We start from the raw sequence: 24837 nt of genomic DNA, 5'->3' as shown, positions 1-24837 counted from the left end.
AAAAAATCAAAAGAAAAAGATCAAATACTATTTACATAAATATACGTTAGAGTGCGAGAAATAAATTGGCGGGAGAGAGAGAGAGAGAGAGAGGCAGGCGTCCTAAGGCGACTTTACCGAAGGTACAAAAACTCTAAGGGAGAAATAACAACGCCTCGTTAAATAAAATTCATGATCAAGTAATGCATATATACAAAGTACATCATTGTAAATTGTAGTTTTTCTTTTTTTTTTTTCTTGTTGGTTTTTAATCATATAATTTTTAAATTGGCATTAGGTAGTCAGTTCGTGATATATTCTTGAAAATCATTTCTGTTGCCAACAGCAGCAGCAGTAACAGCAGCAGCAGCAGCGAGTAGTAGCAGCAACAGGGACAGAAGAGAACATTTGAGCAGAGAAGAGTAGAGCAAAGTAACAAGAATGCAAGAAGCACGTGGATATGGGAGCGATTTGATTGGTCGAGGGAGAGCAATCACGTGAAACGCACGAGGTTGCCGGGTGGAGCATGCGCACTACCCACGCCGGTTCGATATCTCGCGGTGCGCACTCACTGTTAGAGGAAACTCCTCGCGAACTGTACGATTGTAGGAGCGGTGCGTGGTGTTGTTACTGCTGCTCCTGCTGCTGCTGCTGCTGCTGGTGGTGTTGCTGGTGGTGGTGGTGGTGGTGATGGTGGTGGTGGTGGTGGTAGTGCCTAGTGGAGGGATGAAGCATAGAAGTAGCATGTCGAGATAAAACTCGTTTCGATTGTCACAGTAGACGTTAAGCGAACGTGGAGAGGATCGCATTCCCGCGAATATTGCCGTTTTACATTTCGGTACTCGCGTTTTTAACATAAAACACAATCTCTCTCACACGCACACACAATATATCCAACCACAAATTTTCAACAGATATCCGTTTCAAGATTAACACCGTGTACAATTATTTTAAAGGTACGAGTATTACTCGTAATGCTGAACCCGTTCCGAATAAAAAAAACGTCGAGGTCGTATAAGTCCTTCGTCGATACGTGAAATTCGTACGACTATGAGAGGAAACAATAGTAATAATAATAATAATAATAATAATAAAAAGAACAAGAATAAATGATACGACCATTGATCTAATAATTACTCTGTCAAATCCTTCGTTAAATTATTTGAAAACATTACTTTTTAATTCTCTCGCAGAAGGTACGAAGGAAAAATCAAGAAAAAATACGACAAACGGCACAATTCATGTATTCATCTTGTGTAAAATACGAAAACAACACATATCCTTCGAGAGAAAAAAAACAATTGTCAATTTTCTAAGAGAATTATTGTCGTTATTTAAGACATACTTTAAAGAAATTTTAATAATTAACCTCGACGTTGTCCGCTGGGTTCAAAACTCGACGAAAATACGAGAAAGCGTGGGAAAATAAGACTACGCGAGTTCGTGAGTGCGTCAAGAGGAAAAAGGAAAAAAAGGGAAAAGAAAATATTGGAGTAGACACACGTTTTGCTGTCGGGAGAAAAAAAGAAGAAGAAGAAGAAGAAGATATCGATACGATATAATTTTTTAAAACCATCCACCCTCTTTGTCCCTTCAACGGCCCTTTGGCTGCACCGATCTCACTTAACGTAAAGAAATACGTAAGTAGTCTTGAAATTTTTAAAAAGGGTCTCTAACCTGTTTCTCTATTTTCTTTTTTTTTTTTTTCTTTCTCTCTATATACACGTTTCTTTCAATAACTTCAAAGTATCTATTTATTTTTAACCTATGTATATATATAAAAGCTTTTAGAGGGGAACGGTACATAGAAAAACGTTTAAAATTATTTCGAGTTTGAAGGGTGGTACGCTTCCTTTCCTTTTCAACCCCTCAGTCGATCGAACATCTTGCGTAACAGGAATTACTATGGATTATACTATGCAACACATTTTATTTTCTAATATCATCTTTTATTTTTTTTCTTTATAAAAAATTTATATTTATATATATATATATTTAATCTTATTTATTTATTATTATATATTTTCAGCATATCGCATATAATTAGTTAATTTGTTATTTTCTAATCGATTTATACATGTAATAAAGAATTTTAATTAATATATTACATGTGGTACATTGAATTTCTATAATTCTTCTCAAAATATGTTTATTTCTCTATCGTATGCATGTACTTCATTATAAGATTAAAATGCAATGCTAAGCAAGCGTAAAGATGGCGAACGTGTAATAAATGTCTCAGACGAGAAGAAACACCATGACTTTCTTGATAAAACGTGTCATGGGGTATTAACTTTAAGTCATGATCATTAAGTGCAAAGCAAATTTATTCGAATCGTTAAGCTTTCTTTGATATTATGTTTAATAAGAAAAGTTCATATTTAGTTAGAAGATAGGCGTTTAGTATCGTTTACATATACGTACATTTATTACATAGAGATCTATGAAATAAATTGAGAGAATCCAAAGGGTAATGTTTTCTTTCTAAATACGTTGGTATATTGCATCATAAATATTATAATTGATTTATTAATTATATCGATATGAGAATCTCAAAGTTTCCATACTTTGTCATTTTTCTTTTTCATCTGTAATGTAATAATTAATTTTATGAATATCATTTGCATAAATTTCAATACGGTCTGTAATAAATATGAACAAAATTGAACAATTGTCGTAAAAGAGATGATTACTATTATTTGAAATTATTGAAAAGAAAAAAATGTGAAATTTTAATTAGAAGTTAGCAAATTGATTATTATGAACGATTCTAATATTCTTTCAAGGCCTTTACCCCTCGTTTCTTCCTTTATTGTCAGACCAGATATACACACATACAATTGAGAGAACAAAGTACGTTACGAATCCTTCTCTCTCTCTCTCTCCCTTCCTCTGAGAGAGAGAGAGAGAGAGAGAGAGAGAGATCATAAATAATCATTTGACCCAGTAGCCTTCAACAGTACAGTACAGATGGTTCCATCCTTGCCATCCTCGTCGAAGATCCGACCAGTTCATTTTTAGGATCTCACCACACGAATATAAATCTTTTAACGCTTACGTCTACGATCGTCGGTTGGCGAATTCGTTTTATGTTACCAAGGCTGTTTTCAATTTTGATTTTTTTATTCGATTTTTTTATTTCGATGCGAATACACCACTTATCGATTTCTTTTCTTTTTTATTTATGCGTATTTTTTTTTTTTTTATTTTCTATTTTTTCTCGGCGTTATAAAATTATTATAAAATTATATACCAGGATAAGAAGTAATAAGTCTACTCTAACGGTACGAGAGAGTTAAATTTCAATATCTTTTACACAATTTGAAGTACCTTCTAAACCAGAATAACGGTACTCCCCTCGTCATCTTCATCATCCTCGTCGTCTTCGTTGTCGTTGTCGTCGTTCGATGAAAATTGTGTGTAATAGACTTATAACGTAAATACATCCATCGAGGATAGAAATCAAGAATGAAAACAAGACAATTTCCATTAATTATAGTTTGTTACAGATACTATAGTTTAATTCGAAACAAGACAATTTCCATTAATTATAGTTTGATTCTTTCCTTCAACGATGATAACAAACAGGGTTTTTCTTCTTTCCATTTTTTTTTGTAGATTGCCTCGATACGATGACGATTGATACGACCGATCGGAAATTTTTATCGTTATAAAATAAATTCGTCGTATCGGAGATATTTTATCACGCGTATAGTAGTTATTTATAGTTTCTACGTTAAACTTTTTTTTCCTATTATATTTCTTTTTTTCATACCAATTGTAGGCCAACTCGTGTATCGCGTAACAAATCAAAATTGTCGAAGAGAAATCGATAAAAGCAAATACAATTTGGAATATTTGCATTAGCTTTCAACGCATATACCTATATATATATAATACACACGTGTACGAGTTATTCTTGCGCGTGTAACGATGAGAATTATGAAGAGATTTAAATTAGAATTATTTCCTTGGCATTTAATATAATATTCGAAAGACAAAAGTCGTTAGTATTTATAAACATTACTAATGTAATCTAGTATGTCTCACGAAGCAAACGCGTATCATTGTATTTTGAAATTTGGAATATTTCGTTCTACGAGGTGTTCGTTATTTTTACATGAAAATCTTTCATTCGAAAAGTGTTCGTTGTCCAATTTCTTCTTCAATGGATCAGATCACCCACCACGGTATATTAAGTTTATCAAGAATTATTTCCAACATTTTTAATATCCACGAGGATTACACCTATTTCAATTTGATTTGTATTACGTCACTCGTACTAAAGTCCGCCTAATTCTATTCGCATTTTTTTTTTCCCCTTGCACATTGTCGCAGTTTAAACATAAGATATTTTAGCGACGCAACTTCTGCGTTTGCACAGGGATTTACATATTTAGATTTATGAAAGAAGTGTAAAAGTATACGAGAGAGAGAGAGAGATAAACGAGATTCTTTAGCGAATCGCGAAAATGTATACTCGACGATGTTCCAACTAACGGCGTATGTTTACATTTATCTTCACGTACATACAAATATACATAGATTACACGCACATAATTACATACACATACATCTATTATACACATAAAATAGAGAGAGAGAGAGAGAGAACGCATAGAAAAAAAAAAGGATAGACAAAGTTGTATCTCTATCTTCTACTTGACGTGATGGAGATGAAAGACGGACAATTTTTGTACACTGTACTCTCGCATTATAATATTATGTTCGTTCTTTTTATAGAAACTTTAATGTGCACTTTGACAGATTTGTTAACTTGTAAATCCTTCGGGATATGCCTGAAAAGGATATGTAAATTTAGTCAAGAGTAATATAAGTACAAACACATATATAGAAAGAAATAAATATATAAAGAGAAAGAATAGAAATATAGAAAGAGAAAAAGAGAGACAGTTTGTCTCGATTGGCACATCCAACATTTCGTTATATAATTGTCTACTACTTTGTATGCAGTGTTGGTAACTTTCGACAGTACTCAAGTATTATACATGCATATGTATGAATGAATGTATGCATTAAGAATGTGTCGCGTGAAAGTTACATATCGAGTACATAATAGATACACTATCGATCGATACGAAAAGAATCGACATTCTTTTTAAGGGTAGACAAGAATTCCACAACCGGTTTCCTTTTAATCTAACTAAATAATATCCGGAATATAAGAATAAAAATTCTACTTGTTTTCCTTTTTTTCTGTTTTTTCTTTTCGATAGATTAAAAACTCGAAACTTCGAACGCGTTTAATTTTATCTTCAAATAATTACGTACACGTAATTACGTTCTAACATATACGCTGTTTATATTTATAGAACGTGTAAAACGAATAATTCGATGAACTAATTCCTTTTTCTAATGTAAGATCGTTGTTGGCCGTTGGTTGGCTGGATGTATCTACATAACTTCCGTGATTCGTTAGGGGGTGGAAGAATTATTCTAGATGATCTTTCTCTCTCTCTCTCTCTCTCTCTGTTTCCTTTTCTTTTTGTAGAAGTTACACGAGCGGAACCGAAGCTCTAGAAAGTACTTACTCCTCTCATTCCTATTATCTATTCGTTGTTTTCAAAGAGGCAACACATCTGCCTATCTATCGTGGTATGCAAATAAAGAAAATCAAGAGAAAAGGATAGATGTAAGAGAGAGAGAAAGAGATAGACATATATATATATATATATAGTGATTAATTGAAGAGAATACGCGTTATAATATTGTCTAATCTTTGATGTATTGCATCTTGTGGATGCAGAAGAAGAAGAAGAAGAAGAAGAAGGAGAATAAAAATAAGAAATAGAAGGAAAGAAAAGTGTTATGGTAGGGGTTGCAGTCGGCTCCTGACCTCGTGACAACGGAAACGTAAATAAATAAAGCTCGTTGTCCGTTAGTCGCCTTCAATGGATACGGTACGACGAGTATCACCGTGTAAGTTTAATTTTAGCTGGCATTCATGGGAGTGACGATAAAAAGGAAATTCTCCCTTTTCCTTTCTCTTTTTCACTCTCTCTCTCTCTCTCTCTCTCTCTCTTACTTTTTCTTTCTTTCTTTCTTTTTTAACAAGTTTTATCATTTCTTGTATATGTACATGTATGTTTGTATGAAGTATGTTAAAAGATTGTTGGATGGTGGTGGCTCGTACACGGAGGCTCGTTCTAATACGATTAACATAATTCACATTTGTAGATGTGGTTTTAAGATCGGATCGGTCGTTGGTGGTCTTCTCACAGTGTGCTCTCTTTCTTTCTTTTTTTTTTTTTTTTTTTATATATGTAATAAATATAATTCTTCGCGCGATAGAGAAAAAATATAAAATAAAATATATTTTGGTGTTGTTTTTTTAATAAATGATAATAAGCGTGTCGCTCATTAAAAAAGGATCGTGTAGTATTTAATTACTGTTAAAATAATATCGATATCTTTATTGTACTTTCGGAGAAAACAACTTTGTAAGACCTTATTTGGACCACCTTGTATATAAATCTTTTCTTCTTCTCAGCCCCACGAGATTTAACCCAGGATAAGAATTATCTTGGCGCTATGTATGTCGAACAAATTTTCTTTGGGCTCTTCTTCTTCTTCTTATTCTTCTTATTCTTCTTCTTTCAATCTCCCAGCGTGAGTTTCTCTCTTTTTCTTGTTTTAACTTACAACGACCGGTTATTTCATTCGGGTAGGTCTACCGATGAGTACGATGATGGTACTTTCTTTCTCCTCCTCCTCCTCCTCTTCTTCTTCTTCTTCTTCTTTTTCTTCTTAAAAATAGAAAGAAAAAAAAAGTTGAACCTAAACATGTGGAATGATTTCTTAAAGGGGTGATTTACTCGTCTCCCGCATATCGTCCTTCTGTCGTTAATTTCTTTCAAATCAATCATTCGCATCGAAGAATAGAAAAAAAAAAGAACAAAATTGTTTAATAGAAAGATGAAGAAGATGTCGAGAGAATAATCGTCCAACGGTATTAATTGAAAAATCATTTATTCCTATTAAAAAAAAAAAAAACAAAACAAAAAAAATCAAAAACCTACGACAGGTTGGTTCATTTGTCATCATTACAAACTTACCTTTTACATTAATTTCTTTTTTCTTTTTTCAATTATATTTATCGATTTATCAAACGACACATATTTTTTCTCCCTTCTTCTTTTTTTTTGTAATTTTTCTTTTTTTATAAAAAAAGGGAAAAGATTACACAAAAGAAAAACATTTTCAGTAATTGTCAATTAGTATAAATTAACGTATCGTGCAGAACGCTCGTAAAGTCTTACTATCTACCTATCTATATTTCTCTCTCTCTCTCTCTCGTGCCATTTATTTGCACGCAAGTCAGATGTTTCGAAGCATATCGGACATGGCTATCCATTGAGTATAACTCACTAACGACAACGTGCACCACGTACGCGTATATTATGTGTATTTCATTTTTGTCAATTATTTTTCTTCTTAATTTTTTCTAATGGCTATTCATTCTTTCTCCCCTCTCCTATCTCTCACTCATACATATATATATATATATACATATACACGACAAGACCAGCAGGCTCTTATTCTCATTGGAGCGTGCAAGACGAACGACCGATCAATCCCGAGATTTCCTCTGAAACCGGCCCAACGACTCTCTAGAGAAGTCTACTAGAGTAGCACGCTTCTCTGCTATGTCTCTTATGTGTTACCAACCCCCTCAATCCTCCCTCTACCCCCCCGTTACCCGCCTCTACCCCTTTAAGTATTTTACAACTTTCGTATACGTGTCTGTGTACATGGTATGCATATTTGTCTGTGTCTCTATTTGTATACACATTATACACGTTTATGTATATGCATTGTACACGTTTATGTATATGCATTGTACATAAGTACGTATATGCGTGTGTATATTTGTGTGCGAATCGTAGATGCGTGTGCTCTCGTGCCCTAGCACCTACGTGCACGCGTGTTTTCCGGTCACTCATCTCTCTCTCTCTCTCTCTCTCTCTCTTCTATTCTCTTATTTTCTTATTCTCTTTGCGTCGGGAGAACGCCCATACCTGAGGGCCCCAACGGACCCACATGAAGGAGTTAAAAGAGAGAAAGAGAGATGAATTAGATTCATAGCTAAATCTACACACGCAAAGTGTTCCTATTTCACGTTTTGCTTCCGGAGAAAGTGCCAGGGGCGACTTTTTAACGAATTATTTATTTTTCTTTTTTTAACACTTTTTTTCTTCTTATAATTTTTCCTTTTCTTAGGTTTTTCCACCAACTTCTATAGTATTTAAGTTGTCCCATAAGTTCCTTCCTTCTTGTTTTTAATTTTTGATGATTTTTTTTTTATTAACGGAATACCATGATTAGGAATAATCCTTTCTAATCTATTTAGAATTGTATGAAGATTAATTAATAAAAAAAAGAAAGAAATTAATAAAAAAAAGAAAGAAATTAAATTGATATTACCGATGTGACGTAAATGATGCATATACGAAATCAAATGTACAGCTAATTCATATGTCATGCATCTTTTGTAAGCTTTCAAATTGCATTTATATTAGAATGATTGCTAACACGTGTACGAAGAGGGTACTAAAGTTAACGTCTCTAATCGATTTGCAATTGTATTTGATAACAAAAATTACACACACACACACATACGCGCGCGCGCGCACCCCCCCCACACACATATGTTAAAGAAAGTGTTAGATATACTAATTAATCGAATTGAATTTAGAATGAATAGCTCTCTAATTTTGTAAATCATAATTATGCAATAATATACACAAAACGTCTAATGTGATTACGATTATCAAATCACACAGACGATAGATAAAATTACTTAATAAGAACAAATGTGTTATTCGATAAAGCTTTTATCTCAGACTGTCTCCTAATTCGTCTGCTGATCTCTCCCTATTTCTGGCATCATTATTTCTCTCTTTCTCTTTTTTGTCTCTATTTTTGTCATTCTGACTTTAGAAGACAACAAAAAATATATATGTATAAGTATAACAGTAATAACACAGATCACACATACATATTCGAGTTACGTAGTTCAATAGACTACCGCGTGATTCATGAGGATTAGCTTCAAACACATGGCTGATTTGTGAAAATGAGAATGAGTTGAAGATAGAAATGAATAAAATGAAATACGTGTCTCATTTTGATCGATGACTGAGGTCAAAATGAACTAACTATCTCTTGTTTTAAGTAAAGCCCCGACTTGGATTAATACGATAATACGACATAGCGTAATTTTTAATTAAAAAAAAAAAAAAGGAAAAATATTCAATAAAAATAAAAATCGAGCTTCTCGCGAAGAATGTATCTCTTTCGTATCGAAAATTTTCTTGAACATTGACACTTATCTCTTGCTAATTTTTTTTTTCTTTTTTTTGCAATTTATAATTTAATTTTTATCTTATTACTTATTTAAATTTAATTTAATTTTCTTTTTTATTATTATTGTTTGTTATTTTGTTTTTTTTTCTAGTACACTCTTCCTTTTTCTTACAAATTGTTTCCAAAAAACAATGGATATTTATCGATTAAAATTTCTTCCAAATACATATTTTTGTGTTATGAAATTTTCTCGTCAATAATTTTTTTAACTTCTTACTTTAATTTTTGGTGTTCTCCGCTCGAGAAAAGGAACATTTTCATTCTGAACGAAGTAAGGACAAAAATAATAAGAATGAGAGTAAAGAGAAATGTTGAACGGTATGTTATCTGTCTTATTAGATAACAAAATCGTCTTGTTTGTCCGATGAAGGTCGTTGTCAGGGTCGACGCGTTTTAATATGAACGGAAATGCACATTTGCAATAAATACATATTTATTGTTTTTTTTAAATAATGCAAAAGAAAAACATTTTGAACCCTTTGACCTCCTCATCCTTGAGAAAATATCGAACGAGAATCGCACTCACGTGAAAGCCACGATCTCAAAATCGTAAAATAGAATTTTTGTATTTCATCGAAATAGTGAGATAACAAATTTTGTCGTAGATTATGAATTGGACGTGATTAGGTCGTGATACGTTAGTGACCGTGATTAGAAATCACCTTGGTAACTATTCTAATACGTAATTAATATCTATTCTCGATATTTATAATTAATCATGATCATACATAAGTTGATTTTATTATTTAATTATTTTCATTAACGATAGAGTTTAATTCGTTCATTATAATTATGTTTCATTCTAATTGATTTAATTGTTAGATATCAATCAAATTATGTGGATAATCGATACATACAAGTATTTTTTATTAACTCGTGCGTTAGTTCGATTTTGTTCACTAGTAACACTTACATCAATTTCATAATATACTAATCTATATCTTAATTAGTTAATTAACTATGTTTATTACAATAGAATTGATAAACATATAAGGTATCAACATCGATCTTGTAGATACTCGATAAATTAAACCATTTAACTATAAATAGCAAAGAAGTATCTACTGTACTCTAATCGTTAGCATGATTTATAAGCAGTAAATCGTTTGTTCCATGCTGCAGTGGTTCGGAACAAAAGGTAGTATCGAGTACTTATAATACTTACTTATGATCGTATGGATTTCGTTATCGACATAAGGAATACAAATTATTATAGGTATTCGATACACGTTTTCGTTCTATGGATTCTTGATTATGTCATATCTTCCACTCTTTCTCTCTCTTTCTCTCTTTAATTCTTTCTCTTTCACATTGTTATACGATATGCCTTCGTAGCAGAAGTCTAAGTATTACATATGTACCTATTCATATTTATGTGTAATACTTTATTTATATGTGTATGTTAGATATTAACATAATCTCGTACGAATGCACTGGTATCGTTTGAATCACATCATTCCATGTATTAATCATAGTCAATGGTTATCAAGTGTCTCTGTTATAAGAAATCTCGTACGATTTCATTTTCATTTCCGTCCTTGATTTAAAATCATTTCATCTAAATCTAACGTGTGATTCATTTCAAATCTTTTCAAATGTCAATTACATTTGATTTCTCAATTTAGAACAATTTCTAATACCAATCGATGATTTATTTTCTTTCATTTATTATTATTCCACACAATACAACTTATGAAGAATATTATTCGTTAAGAAATTTCTTAGATTGTGCGATTTATTTTTTCATTGATCTTCATCGATTACATTTATATTCAATAATGATTTACCAATGCGTCATCGATTTCATCGATACTCTATTTAATATTTTATTAAATAACATAGTCATCGTAGTTATGTTCATTTTGAAATATCGATTTCCTTGTTTCTTTTTTTTTTTTTTCTTATAACAATTTTTAAATGAAGAAGTATCTTATTGAAAGAGGCTCGTAAGAGGATTCTCGTTGAAATCTTGGCCACAATTCATACGTCATTTATCAATGATTATGCGAATATCAACGAAGTGTGCATTATAATACGATAGATAAGGAAAATATATACCTAAATGTAAAAATAAAAAAAAAGATGAATGTGAGAATAGCAATATCGGATCCGGTCGAAAGTTATCTCTCTCTCTCTCTCTCTCTTACTCTTTCACTTTCTTGCTTTGCAGCATTTGCGTAAAGTTAAACAACTCGTTTCTCCGAGTAATTATTAAATGATAAAACGTCTCTTGTATCGGAATCTCTTTTCCTATCGCAATATTTAAATATAGAACGGTCATCCGTTCGCAAATAACTGATTTAACGTGCCGACGCCTCTCGTTTTTTCTTTTTTTCTTTTTCTAATTTCCTTTTCTTACATGTATAATTTATTCGCACACACATACACATATATTTAATCAGAAAAAAAATTGATTGCATAGATTAATCACACTTATACCTATCGAAAATATTTTTCCATCTATAAATAAAAGATAATTATATTCACCATATAATATATCGATCTTGGATAAAGGATGATTGAATAATGTGACACGTTAGTTATGACGTTTATAGAATCTTTGTTTTTCATTAGAAACACTTTGTTTTTTTGTTTCTTCTATGATAAATATATTTATATTAGAAAAAATTCTATCGGATGGAAGATTTTTTTCTTCTTTCTTTTTTTCTTTTTTTCAATGATACATCAAATAGATTAATTATCTAACATGCAATCTCTTAGATATACGAACATTAAATATTAATATACGAATAATTTTAAATATAACGTAAAATTGTATTATTAAATCAAATGAAATTAGAGTAAAAAGAAAATATAATTTGAATAAATGTAATATTTATAATTAATAAATGTAATTTTATTATTGCTGAAAAAGAGATTCATAAAAATTTCAATGAATCTCGATGAAAATGTTCTTATTAACGATCTGTCACGTGATTGGAAATAATTGAAATTAATGTAATATGTAATTTATAGATGAATAATTATAGTACGTGTTTATTATAATCATGCTGGTAGTAGTCACCGTTTCGGTGATTAAACTTGGCTCGGTAAGATTCCGCGATCGAGAGCTGCTAGAAATATATCGTGTTTCAAGAAAAAAAAAAAAGAAAAAGAAAAAAGAAAAAGAAGGCGGGGGTATATATGTCGGTTATCAGGCCGCTTCGAACCAGAAAGTTGATTTGATAAGTGATGGCCGAGGAGGAGGAGAAGGGGGGGGAGGATTCGACCTCTCTTCTCCCTGGCGCCTTCATTTTCGAGCAAAAAAAAAAAGAGAAAAAAAAAAATAAGAAAAAAGATAAAAAGAAAAAAAATATTTCTTCGGATAATAACATTGCTTACATATTTAGTATGACGTTTACTAATCTTACGTTTAGAGCATGTAAGTTTTGCGTTTGACGGAAACGGGACGCGTAATAAAAATGAGAGAGGCATTTGAGAGAGAAAGAGAGAGGGGGGGGGATGAGACAGAACTATGACAAAATGTTCTAATGTTAGTTTTGAATCAAATATTTGTTAATACTTTGCCATTTTGAACTTGTCCCGATGATTGTTGTCGTAATTGAAGAAAATATAGATTACTATCGATAATTATAGAGAGTTTCATTTTAAAAACAAATAAATACAAAAATATTGTAGTTTATCTTGAAGCTTTGGCTTCTCGATGATCTCGTTGCAACAGTAAAATTATGCAAAAATTAGTTGAATATTTAATAAAGAAAATTTAGATCTTTGAACTTAATCTTTGAACTCTCGCGAAAATTTTTATGATAATTTCTATTGAAATATTATATTATAATATATACATATGTGTAATGCGAAAAGAGAAAATGAATGATGACAAAATTGTTTGCTCCTTTTTTTTCTTTTTTTCTTTTTTTCGTCTTTTTCATTCATATTTTTAAATAAATTTTCCAATGGTCAATCTCTTCGAATATAAATTATTATTTTGTCTTACTTTCGTTTTTAACGATAAAATATATCAACGAATTATATAGGATATACAAAATGGAATTTTTGGGAAGAAATTGTCTACCTTGAAAACAAATTCCAAACGAAACTTTGAACTCCTTTTTTATTTGAATTTCGATAATAATAAAATATATAAATTTAGAACAATTTTTTCAAGCTCTCGGTTGGAAAGCAAAAAAAGAAAAAAAAGAAAGCAAAGAGAAGAGAGAGAAAGTGAGACATGCGACACGTAAAAAATATAAAATAAAAATAAAAGAAAAAAGAAAAGTAGTATCACGTTTTATTTAAAAAGAAAATCTCTCGAAACATTTTAGATTTAATCTTAGATCAACAAAATAACGCGAATTACAAAAAGAGAAAGAGAAAGAGAGTTGGTTTACTTTCTCTCTCTCTCTCTCTCTCTGTCATCCTTTTGGATATTCGTATTTTATTTTTATTTTTATTTTTATTTATATTTTTTGAAACCTTTTACAAGAGAATTCTTTCTTATTTGGTGCTTTCCCGTTTGCTTTCTCTAATCGACAAAGCACACCATGGCTCACGAGTCTGTCTCGTGATTCTAATCACCCAGTGGAAATTTCTGCTACGCGCTAGTTCGCAAATAAAAATTTCGTTTATCTCGCCCGTCCGAAGACAGATGAACATTCTCTCTCTCTCTTTCAATCTATCTCTTTCTAACATATTTTATAATCATTACACGTATATATAATTCATTTAACATTCCTGGGCTTTTTCAAATATTCGTCAAAAGTAGGACGCGTTACGTTTATCGTAAAACGCGTTTGAAAAAATGGCTTGAAGAAAGTAATGGACATTAACTCGCGGTTATGCGTTTTCCGTGTCAATGATAATCGCCGATATAACAATATTTGAATATATAAAAAAGGATTCCACAGAGGAAGAAATCAATTTCTTATGCAACTTAAGTGCTTATCTTATCATTTAATGAATATTCTCTTTCTATTACATGATATCTTTTCCCATTTTTTTCCCTTTTTCGTTTTTTCTTTTTTCTTTTTTTTTTCAATTATTTTTATTACTTTATAATAAACTATCCCGATAATAAAATATCGATGAAATGTTATTATGAAAGTTTTGATTAATTTACTTCTATGTTTTATTATACAATTACGCGTTATTAGAATAAATTAATCTGAGAGAATATTGTCGCGAATAATAATAACGTTTAAATGATATCCAATTTTTGTTCTTTTTTAGAATTTCTTGTTCTTGGAATAGATTTAATTGGAATTTTAATATCGATGATATGAAAACGTTAGAATGTCCATATAAGTGAAAAGTAGAAGCAGAAGTATAAGTAGAGGAGGTAGAAATAGAGGTAGAAGTAGAAGTAGAATTAGAGAGAGGTGCGAAAGCAAGTGTCCGTTTTCTTCATGGAGGATCGCATTTCTCGTATGTTCGCTTATGTTACTACTTGTGAAAATGCGCGTCTGACCTATAAATCCGATCTTCCAGGGCGCGCTATAACACGATGGCACGTAATCTCTTTTGACGAAAGTACGAGCGAGCATTAAACGTCACCAGAGTTTCTCCGAGGAAGAAGGAAGTAGGATATCCTTCAGTTATTACAATCATTTATAAACATTTCACATTTGTCAATCTATCTTTTTTTAAATATTATTTTTTAATGAGGATACAACAAAAAAAAAGCATAGATATAAAAAGAAACGAAGATTTGTAGATGGCAAACAAAAAATGAAACATGCAAATAATTGCATCACACGGCATGCATTTAAATGTATCATTTTAAATCGAATGTATGAAGATAGGAAATCAATTATTTGACATTTTTATTTTGGGGAGGAGGGGAAAGGTCTAATTATTATTATTTATATCAAAATTTAATAATAAATATTTAAAATATTATTATTATTATATAAAATATTTTAATATCTAATATTTAATAATAAATAATATTATTTATTATCAAAGATTCGTTATGAAACAAATGATCGTAATCATTTTCATTGTTGTTAATCGTAAATAATTTTAAATCGATTTAATTTTGAGATAGTTATCCAAAAAAAAAAAAAGAAAAGAAAAAAATTACTCCAATAATAGAATACATCGAATGTGTGTCAAATGGGATAATTTGAAATTTACACGGATTAGTACAAATAATGGATGTAACGAGAGAAATGGTGAGGTAGGATGGGGTGGGGGGAGTGAGAGGGGGGGGCGACGGGGCGGGGAGAAAAAGAAAAAGATGTTTGACATTTTTGTTTGACATTCTCCTGTTGGAAAAGGGCCTCTCCGAGCGTTGACTCCGAAACGTTCTTGTACGGTTCGTCGAACCGAGCCAACAAGAGAGGCAATAATGCTACGCACGGCTCGTCTTTCGTGCCAAGCAAAACCGAGCGAGCCCCTCTCCGAGGTTCAAGGGCCCGGCGCTCAACACAACTCCCTTTTCCTTCATCCGTTTCTTTTCAACGGTTGTTATATTTTTATTTTCGGTTTCGTCCCACCAATCCCCGACATTTCTTTTTACTTCCGCAGCCGAAACAAACAACTTACCTTACGCATTATTATATCATTCAAGATTGAGAGAACTCGTGGAAAATTGGTTCAACAACGACACTAATAAAAAAAATAATACACAGGGACACGCGCGTACACACACATTTCAATTTGTTTTTTTTTTTTTTTTGGTAAACGAAGTAAAAGAAATTCGTAAATATTTAAATTTATCATTTAATTTTCCGATCTCTATTGCGAAACGGATATTTAAACCGGGATATTTAAACTCGTGTGTGATATTACGAGTGTCGTATAAAAAACAAAAACTAAAGGTGTCTCTACGCGGTAAAAGTTAAAATAACGGGAATTAGGTTAAGTAATAAACTTCGTTTAACTTATATCTTTTACTGATATAGATAACTAAATCTTTCTCATGGTTGACGGGGAGGGGGAGGAGGAGGGAAGACTACGTATTAAATAAACGTAATTGTGTGTAAGTTCGTTCCTGTTGCTTGTCACGCGCTCGTCGTCTGATCAGAAGCGAAATTTAAGAACCGGTCTTTCCTCTATTTACGATACGCGAATCTATATTTAATATCGAGTTTAATCTACCGCGTTGAACATCATTGACGATTAACAACTGTTCAGAACGACAGGTCAGACTTGTTGTTTTTTATTACTGCGGACTGTCGACATACTTATGTATATTTAAAAAGTAGTAGAAAAAGAAGAAGGAGAAGAAATGCCGACAAAGAATTTCGTAATACATACGTTTTGGAAATTTCCTTCCGAGGATCATGAATATTCTTTCTCGATTTATACGTAAACGTTTCGAATGCAAAACGTTTGTTAACATATGTTTTACTCGTGTGTTCGCGAATATACACACGTAAGTACACATTTTTGTATTGAGTAAATATCGACAAAACTAAATAAAATATATAAATATCGGACTTGTCGATAAAAATATCGAATATGGATAATACGTAAAAGCGATTTACTTATTCAAATGCTTTCCTACGATATACGAAAATATTTTATACTTTTACGATGATTTTTCTTCTTCTTTTTTTTTTTGTTTTTCTTTTTCTTTTTCTTTTTCTTTTCTGCAACCAAAGTGGATTAACTGTACTTCAATTCTCAAATATTAACTATGTTTGTTTAGTTGTAAATTCGATCGACAAAAAATTAATAGAAAATATTCTAAAATGTTCTACGATTTTATTTAACGAAATATAAATTATTAAACATTTTTTTTAATAATAATAAATATTATTTTTCTTCTTTTTATTTTTGGTATCTATTGGAAAATTTTTAATAAGAGTAATCGATCTCGGGGATTTCATTTTTTTTATATATTAAAGATAAATTTATTCGATAAGAAGTAATTAATGTTGTTAAATGATAAAATATTTTTATTACCGTTGGATAATAAATTATGTATATATGACTTTATCAATTTCGTATACTTTTTGTTTTGGTTCAATTAGTCGATTTTAAATATGAACTAAAATTTCCACTCTCTCTCTCTCTCTCTCTTTCTTTCTCTTTCTTTTTCTCTTTTTAAAATATGTACAAAGATAATAGCTTAGCCGAATCTTAAAATATTCCAGTTATTTCTAAATCGCGGAAATTACATGCACAAAAAATATCTACTACATTTTTTCTTTTCTTTATATCGTTTTATTTACCATATTATCAGTTATTTTTGTAGAATATTTTAATCAGACATAATCTTCGGGGTTATTAGGCGAGCCGAAAAAAAAAATTTTAAAAATAGAACGAAATTTGTTTATCGTTCGGATTCGTATAATTGGATGTTTAGTAGTTATTTGTAATAACGATTATAAATAAAAATAACAAATGTAATTGGAGGAGAGATGGAGACGGAAATAATTTCTAGTTCGAGTTATAAATAAATTCGTAAGAATTATTATAATCGTTATTTGAAAATAAACGAAGAGAGAGAGAGAGAGAGAGAGAGAAAGTAGAGAAGAGAAGAGAGGAGAATGGAAGAGAAAGATAATACAAAAATTTGTTGTTTTGTCAAATTCGTTGATAATTCAAAAACACTTTTAGAAAATTTGACCGTCATGGAAGACATGTTATGCACTCTGATCTTATTTAGCAGTGATCCAAAATACGAGCGAGATGACACGATGACAGACAAGGTGACGGTGATTGGGACTACCTTATCAGGAAATATCACGTACGTCGAGTAATAAATAAAAGTCATGTCATACCGACGAAGTCAAAAAAGAAAAGAAGAAGAAAAAATGAAAAAAAAGAAAAAGAAGAAATTACATTAGTCGACGCAACACGAATCGGCAACATTTTTTTCTGCGTCGTACGACATTTTTATCTATCTCGCGAACGTCTTTTTCATATTACTGTTTTTGTTCTGTTTTTTTTGTTTGTTTGTTTGTTTTTTTTTTCTTAATCTTAATATTAATTTCATTTTCTAGATAAGACGTATTCGTAATTCTCGGTAAAAATTTTTCTTAGATAAACGGCGAAATAAATAATTAAGTATACGCATTATTAAATTGGTTAAAAGAACTGTTGAATCAAACGTATCGCGATATAAAAAATCGATTTTAAATATTTCACGATTTTATAATTCGTTTATCGTGATTATGTTCGCGATAGATTTGCTTTAATACGATTAAATGAGAATTTATTGAAAGAAAGCATGGGATTTTGGTTGTTATAGAATTAAAACTCTAATCTCTTATCAATTATCGAAGCTTAAGTTAAATTAAATGAACATAAGGTAAATTAGCTAGATCGTGCATGTTATTCGAAATCTAATAGATCTTAACGCAAATTCCGTTAAAATACATGACTCGATTTTATCTATACTTGTTACCAGTGATTTACGATCACTGGATCTTCACGAAGAAACGTTTCAAGACTATTAATCCTCGAAGAGCTAACGTGAACGTTAATCCGTTCACCTTTAGTATATAAGAATACTCGGTTGATCATTGAATAATGTCGACATTTTTTAAATATTAACAACAAATATTTCTCTCTTGTTTTTTTTGATTAATACAAAATATATTCCCCAATACTTTTATTTATTACTAATGTCAAATATTAAATGCTTTCTTTTTTGTGTATAATAATTTTTAAATATATCTTACAATTTCATTTAATCGGATACAAATTATTAAACTTATTTTTCTCTTTCGATCAAATAATCGTCAGAATAAATTATTTTTAATAATGAAATAAACAAGTGGAAAGATGAACAAACGCGTTCTCCATTTTTTTTAAAAGTAACTTCCGTTAAATTCAACGCGATCAATTTCATCATCGCGTTCTTCTTTGTTCTTCTTCTTATTACAAAATCAATTCGTCTATCTTTTCAAATTTATCTCCTCGAAGATCTAACTATTCGAATGCATATATTAACGCCTACGCAACTCAGAGTTCTCTTCTTCATCGGACTTGATGAAACCATCGAGGGTGGAAGCTTCCTTATTGATTTTAACTACAAATGAGGGTCTCTTTCTCTCTCTCTTTAAATACAAGGAAGAACTTCATGAACGATTACCAGTCTTATATTGCTAACATTAAGGTCGCTTTCTCGTTACGATTTACTTGAGTAATTAATGAGAGACCATCCTTTAAACGTTATTATACTAAACACACATACACATAGATAGATACACATTCGAGGCACGAATAATGCTAAAAATATAGAAGAAGATTTTCTTGTAGAAAATCACCGATCATTAATCTTCTCATTTCTATGACTAATGTTGGTTATCTATTTTCGCGTACGTTCAAAATAGGATATTAAAATAATACCAATTACTAATACAGAAACAGAAATAAATGTTCACACACGCGCATTAAACTTATTCCCGTAAACGCATTCGCGATTTGTATAATAAACGTGTATATATTCTAACAAAAAAAATATAGTCGAAGATAATATAAGATATAACGTTTGCTTAAAATGACATTGGTCCGGTTAAAATCTCAAGTAAAATTCTTTGAAAATCCAGTAAACGCGTGGTAGGTAGTATCATTTCGTCTTTTCAAACGACCCGAATGATTTTCACACAACGAAATTGGCGCAGTTCGGACAATTGGAAGCAATCCAAAGGTCCGCCGACGCCGACATAGACGTCGATTTCGATGACGCCAGGAAGATCGGCACCAATTTCCTATTTCAGGATTTTCCTATTTCCAAGCATACCAATTTGCGGATAGAAGATTCTTGTCTTCTTTCTTTTAACATTTTCTTTTTTTTTTTTTTTTTTTCTTTTTTTTATGGTTTTTATTTCTACGTCATATAACGGGCGTCTATGTTTCTTCGGATAGGTTTGATTTGTTCCCTTAATAATATTATACATACACACACACGAACACACACACACGTATGAACTTAAATGCACATACATATACTATATACATATATATACAAGCATATATGTGTAGATCCTTTAAGAAGCTTCAAGACGATTGGACTCGCTCCAAGGGCGTGACGTTCCGTGGAGGTTCACTCGATCTAAGACGGTGCACTCGTCTAAATTTAATACGAGATTGTCCGAAATAGTCCACACGACTGCGCAATTTTCTTCCTCGGACTTTGCCGAGCAAAAGGCGGAGGAGACTGATCTACGAAACGTTACAATTTAGTACTTTGCTACTATACTATATCTAGTATAACTATGTCTTGTTATTCATTCCCTTTCCTTTTTTTTATTTTTTATTTTCCTATCTTCGCGATAGATGGACTAATTCATATTAATTCATTGCGAGAAAGAAAGTACGTGAAAAATACTGTTTATACTTTTTTTATCTATTTTCACCCTTATTTTTTCTAATAATTATAATTCATTCGCAATATTTATTTTATTATTTCAACGTATCGTTATATTTGTAGGTTGTTCTTTTTTAATTCAATTCAATCTGTATAAAATAATTAATAACTGTTAACGCGTTTGACCCCCGTTAATTATATATTTGCTAATTATTTTTAATACATATATATATAATTTTGTTTTATATTTTTAATTTAAATAATTAATTTCATTTAATAATCACTACCACCTAATCTCTCGCACATTTTGGTAATTTAGGATCACTGATAAAAAGAGAAGCTTATTATTTTATCATTATTATAATATTATTATATTACACGGATAGATAATTTTTCTAAAAATATCAATCGCGAATAATGTGTGTGGGTGGGTGTGTGTGTTTACATATGTATTATATAATAAGGAACATATCGTTAACTCGTAAGATGCTTGAGATTAAGGAAGGTCGTGGTCTCGTGGATCTCTCCAAGCACGAGAAGACGAAGCACCATATGAACTCTGGTAGCCATATTATGTACGAAACACGTTGATAGAGATCTCCAGGTGTATCCCATGGTCACGCGAAGGAAAACATAGAAAAAGAGTTAGGAACGAAACGGAAAAAGAAACGAAAGAAAAAGAGAGAAAGATAAACTTATACATACTTAATACACATATATTATTTCACACAAACACAAACACACACATATATATGATACATGTATGTCCACTTGTAGAACATGGGCTATCTCTTTTCTCGTTGCTTGTGTATCGTGTAACTCTTAGAATTTGTAATATTCGTTCTATTTACTTGTAATAATCTGTCCCTCTTTTTTCTTTCATCCTTTTTTTATAAACATTAAAAAACATCGTTGCAAAGGGGTGTGAGCGCTTAACTTTATTCATATCAATCCAATTTTACCTTCCTTATCATCTTGTCGATTATTTTTTTCTTTTTTCTTTTGGAAAAGAAAAAAAAATACGAGCGCGATAAGCCTTTTTCGTCAGAATAAAATGATAATATAAGCTTCTTATCGTTCATTTACTTCTCGTACGATTGATGGATGATTCCCATTCGATAGATCGACTTTATTCCATTACCAACAATTACAATTCGTTATTCGGCATATTTTCGCGAGGTATTTAACCGATACCGGTTTTAATTATCTGCCGTTTCTTCTTTTTTCCATTTTTTTTTAATAAAAACATCTCGCGCGATAATACGTTTAATAATTAATTACGAAGATGTTGCATAGATGTTATAGCAACGCATACACGTGCATAAGCGTAATACTTGGTAGAATATTTCTGTTGTTGTTGATCTCGATAGAAAAATGTTATAAATAAATGACTTAATTAAATATAAATAATATCTTTCGATCATGAGCAATTTTGTATTGGTGAAAGAATTGTCGTCAAGGACAACATTGGTTTATACATATGTATTTGATATACACGCGTATGCATCGTGTGTGTATGTATGCACGCTCGTGTGTGTGTGGTTACGTTCCTTGTACAAACGAGTAACTCGATGGACTCCCGTTTCGTTGACTTTTTCGTCCTTCAACGGTAGTCAAATAAAAAAGGAAAAAAAAGTAAAGGTCATTTCTTCATTTGATATTTTCTTGGATGTATTTTAAATGCATTTATACGTATACTACTACCGTTTACAAGTTTATTGTGCATACGCACATACACGTATTTTATATGCTTTAAGAAGAATAGGTCAAAAGTGTGTGTGTGTGTGTTTTTAGGCTCGTAATTTGAAAATTTTAAACAAAAATTATAATCTAGAAAGTTTTCAAAAAGATATTGATTAATTTTTTGAAAATTATTTACATAAATGTTGGGCCATGTTTTTTTTTACAAATAATTACGATATCATATAAATATGTTATTTAATATTAGTGGTTTATTATATACGAAGAAAAATACGATATTTCTAGAAAAGTAATATAACCAAAAATTAATTTACAAGTATATTGAAATATAAAAAATATGAAGAAATATTGACTAACTTATGGTCAGTAGGCATACGTGCGTATATATATAAAAAGTATATTTATATTTGTTGAGCATAAAATGTTTATTATTCTACGTACAAAGTACAAATAAAACGAAGAGTTCTCCGTAATTCAACTATTTTACATTCGAAATAAAATGTCATTTTATTTCGAAGTTGGATGCATACGAATGACAACGATGACGATTACGATGACGATTACGATGATCCATCCTTATTGTTACAACTATGAATATACAGCAACAGCAGCGGCAATCAGAGCTTAAAATTTGCGTAGGGATTTTTTGAATCATCAAACCTGGATATACGAGTCACTTGGATAATAAATTAAAAGAGGTTTATATTCGATGTGTGTGGGATTATACATATAAATATATAATATAGAATTCCTACACACACACATGTGTGTGTGTACGTAACGATCAAGAAAGTCTCAAGAGACAAGAGATCGGATCTTTCGAATTCCAACGTCAATTGTTCTTGAAATGATAGAAGATATAAATAAAATATATCGAGACACGTTCTAGGAAAGTTTAGAAGAAGGAAAGCAAGCTATTGACGTTAGATATTTTATTATCGAAAGATCGGCACGATCGAAGATCGTGATTTCCTGAAATAAGTTTTGTCTTTTTGAGAGATATCGATATGAAAGTTAAATTATTGTCATTGCAAATGTGTCCTATCGTAAAACACGCGAGAAGAAGAAGAATCACGCATCTATCTAACGAAATATTCGCGATATATTTAATATATGTTATTTAAATAATATTATAATAATCGTGTTTTTTTTTAAGAGTGGGTTAACATTTTCAAAAACTTTTTTCGAGTAAATTTATCACTTTTCAAGCCAAGCTTGTGATTTTAAAATCCGAGTCTAATGAGTCTCGAAGAAAAATAATGAAATTATTGTTTAAATTATCAAAGAATTTTGAGCCCAGTTTTTTGGCTTGTTTACATGAAATATATTGTTCGTCAGGTCATATATATTTTTTCTTTCCATCTTTAGATCGAAATTTGTCGTTCAGTTGGCACACGAACATGGTATCTTTCCTTACGAGGATTTCTTGCACACGAGACGAGTCCGAGATGCATCTTCGAGACATTTTTTTATAAAAACATATACGCATGTAAATATATATATAAATAAGAATATTTTTCTATTTACAGTTTGCTATTTTTACAAGTGGTTCGACTTTGATTTTAAGTTCTTTACTCGTTGCAATATATTTTTATATAAAAATAAATGCACATTCAGTAAACAAAGTCTATCGATAGTGTCAATGATAATGTGCCAGCTATTAGATACCTAAATGTTGACCTTGATTATGCAAGAAAAAGAGAGAGAGAGAACTAGAAGTGCATAAACACATACATGCGATAATTATTTCTTGTAAAATTTGCGTTTAAAGTTAGGCAACGATCGTTAAAGGAAGGAAAAAAACAGATAGAAAGAGAGATATTAAATTTTTTCTTCTATTAAATAAGAGATATAAACGAAAATGAAATTTCGATTGATCAGATTTATGTAACAGATCGTACATTTTTTCTATGCATTTGACCTTATTTTCCTTCATATCTACAATTTATTGAAATAATCATTTAAAAAATTCTTGCATGTGCCAAACAGTATTTGCTGATTTTGTTTATTATTATTCATATTATTATCAAAGTGTTTTGTGAAATATCAAAGGCCATGTAAATTCCACTTTAAGATATCGATGGAGAATTTCTGGCAAAACAAGTTGATAATTCGATAAACGGAGATGTCTTTTTTCGATAATCAATTGACATTTGTCTTTTATCTAGTTTAATGCAATTATATTTATTGTTAAAAAGATCGATAGATTACAAATTGTTATTATTGTAAACAAATGTTTTTCTCTAATGGAAGATTCTTCCAGTTTATAAACAATTGCATAAGTTTATTTCTATTTTTGTTTCATTGATGAATATTTTCTTCGTCGAAGGTCTGGAATATTTCACTTAGCGATTTCATTTAATAATAAGATGCACAACCGTTACTTTAGGGTATTTATCAAACGACTAATATCTTATCTCAATGTTTATGAAAACTTACACTTATAAAAACTTCCGGTTACTCGTCTGCAAACGTCTGACATCGCGAAAACGTGACACTTTTGTTTATAAAAATACATCCTGCTAAATTTCTTTGGCCTTGCA

The 24837-nt window shown here is 30.8% G+C and overlaps 1 protein-coding gene across 2 annotated transcripts in view; it reads left to right on the top strand.

Annotated features, from left to right (window-relative positions):
• Positions 1-576: 576 nt before the first annotated feature.
• LOC122522800 (protein phosphatase 1 regulatory subunit 3B) overlaps positions 577-24837 on the top strand; it is a 29716-nt gene continuing 5455 nt past the window's right edge. The window contains exon 1 of one of the 2 annotated variants that reach the window (XM_043644064.1): positions 577-1619. The gene's annotated coding sequence lies outside the window, so the exon portion shown is untranslated. The remainder of the gene's footprint in view (positions 1620-24837) is intronic. The other variant, XM_043644066.1, reaches the window with a different exon arrangement.

The sequence above is a fragment of the Polistes fuscatus genome, unplaced genomic scaffold, assembly GCF_010416935.1.
Source record: "Polistes fuscatus isolate 324 unplaced genomic scaffold, CU_Pfus_HIC Scaffold6, whole genome shotgun sequence".
NCBI lineage: Eukaryota > Metazoa > Arthropoda > Insecta > Hymenoptera > Vespidae > Polistes > Polistes fuscatus.
The sequence above is the reverse complement of the archived record's forward strand: the minus strand, read 5'-3'. Positions and strand labels throughout refer to the sequence as shown.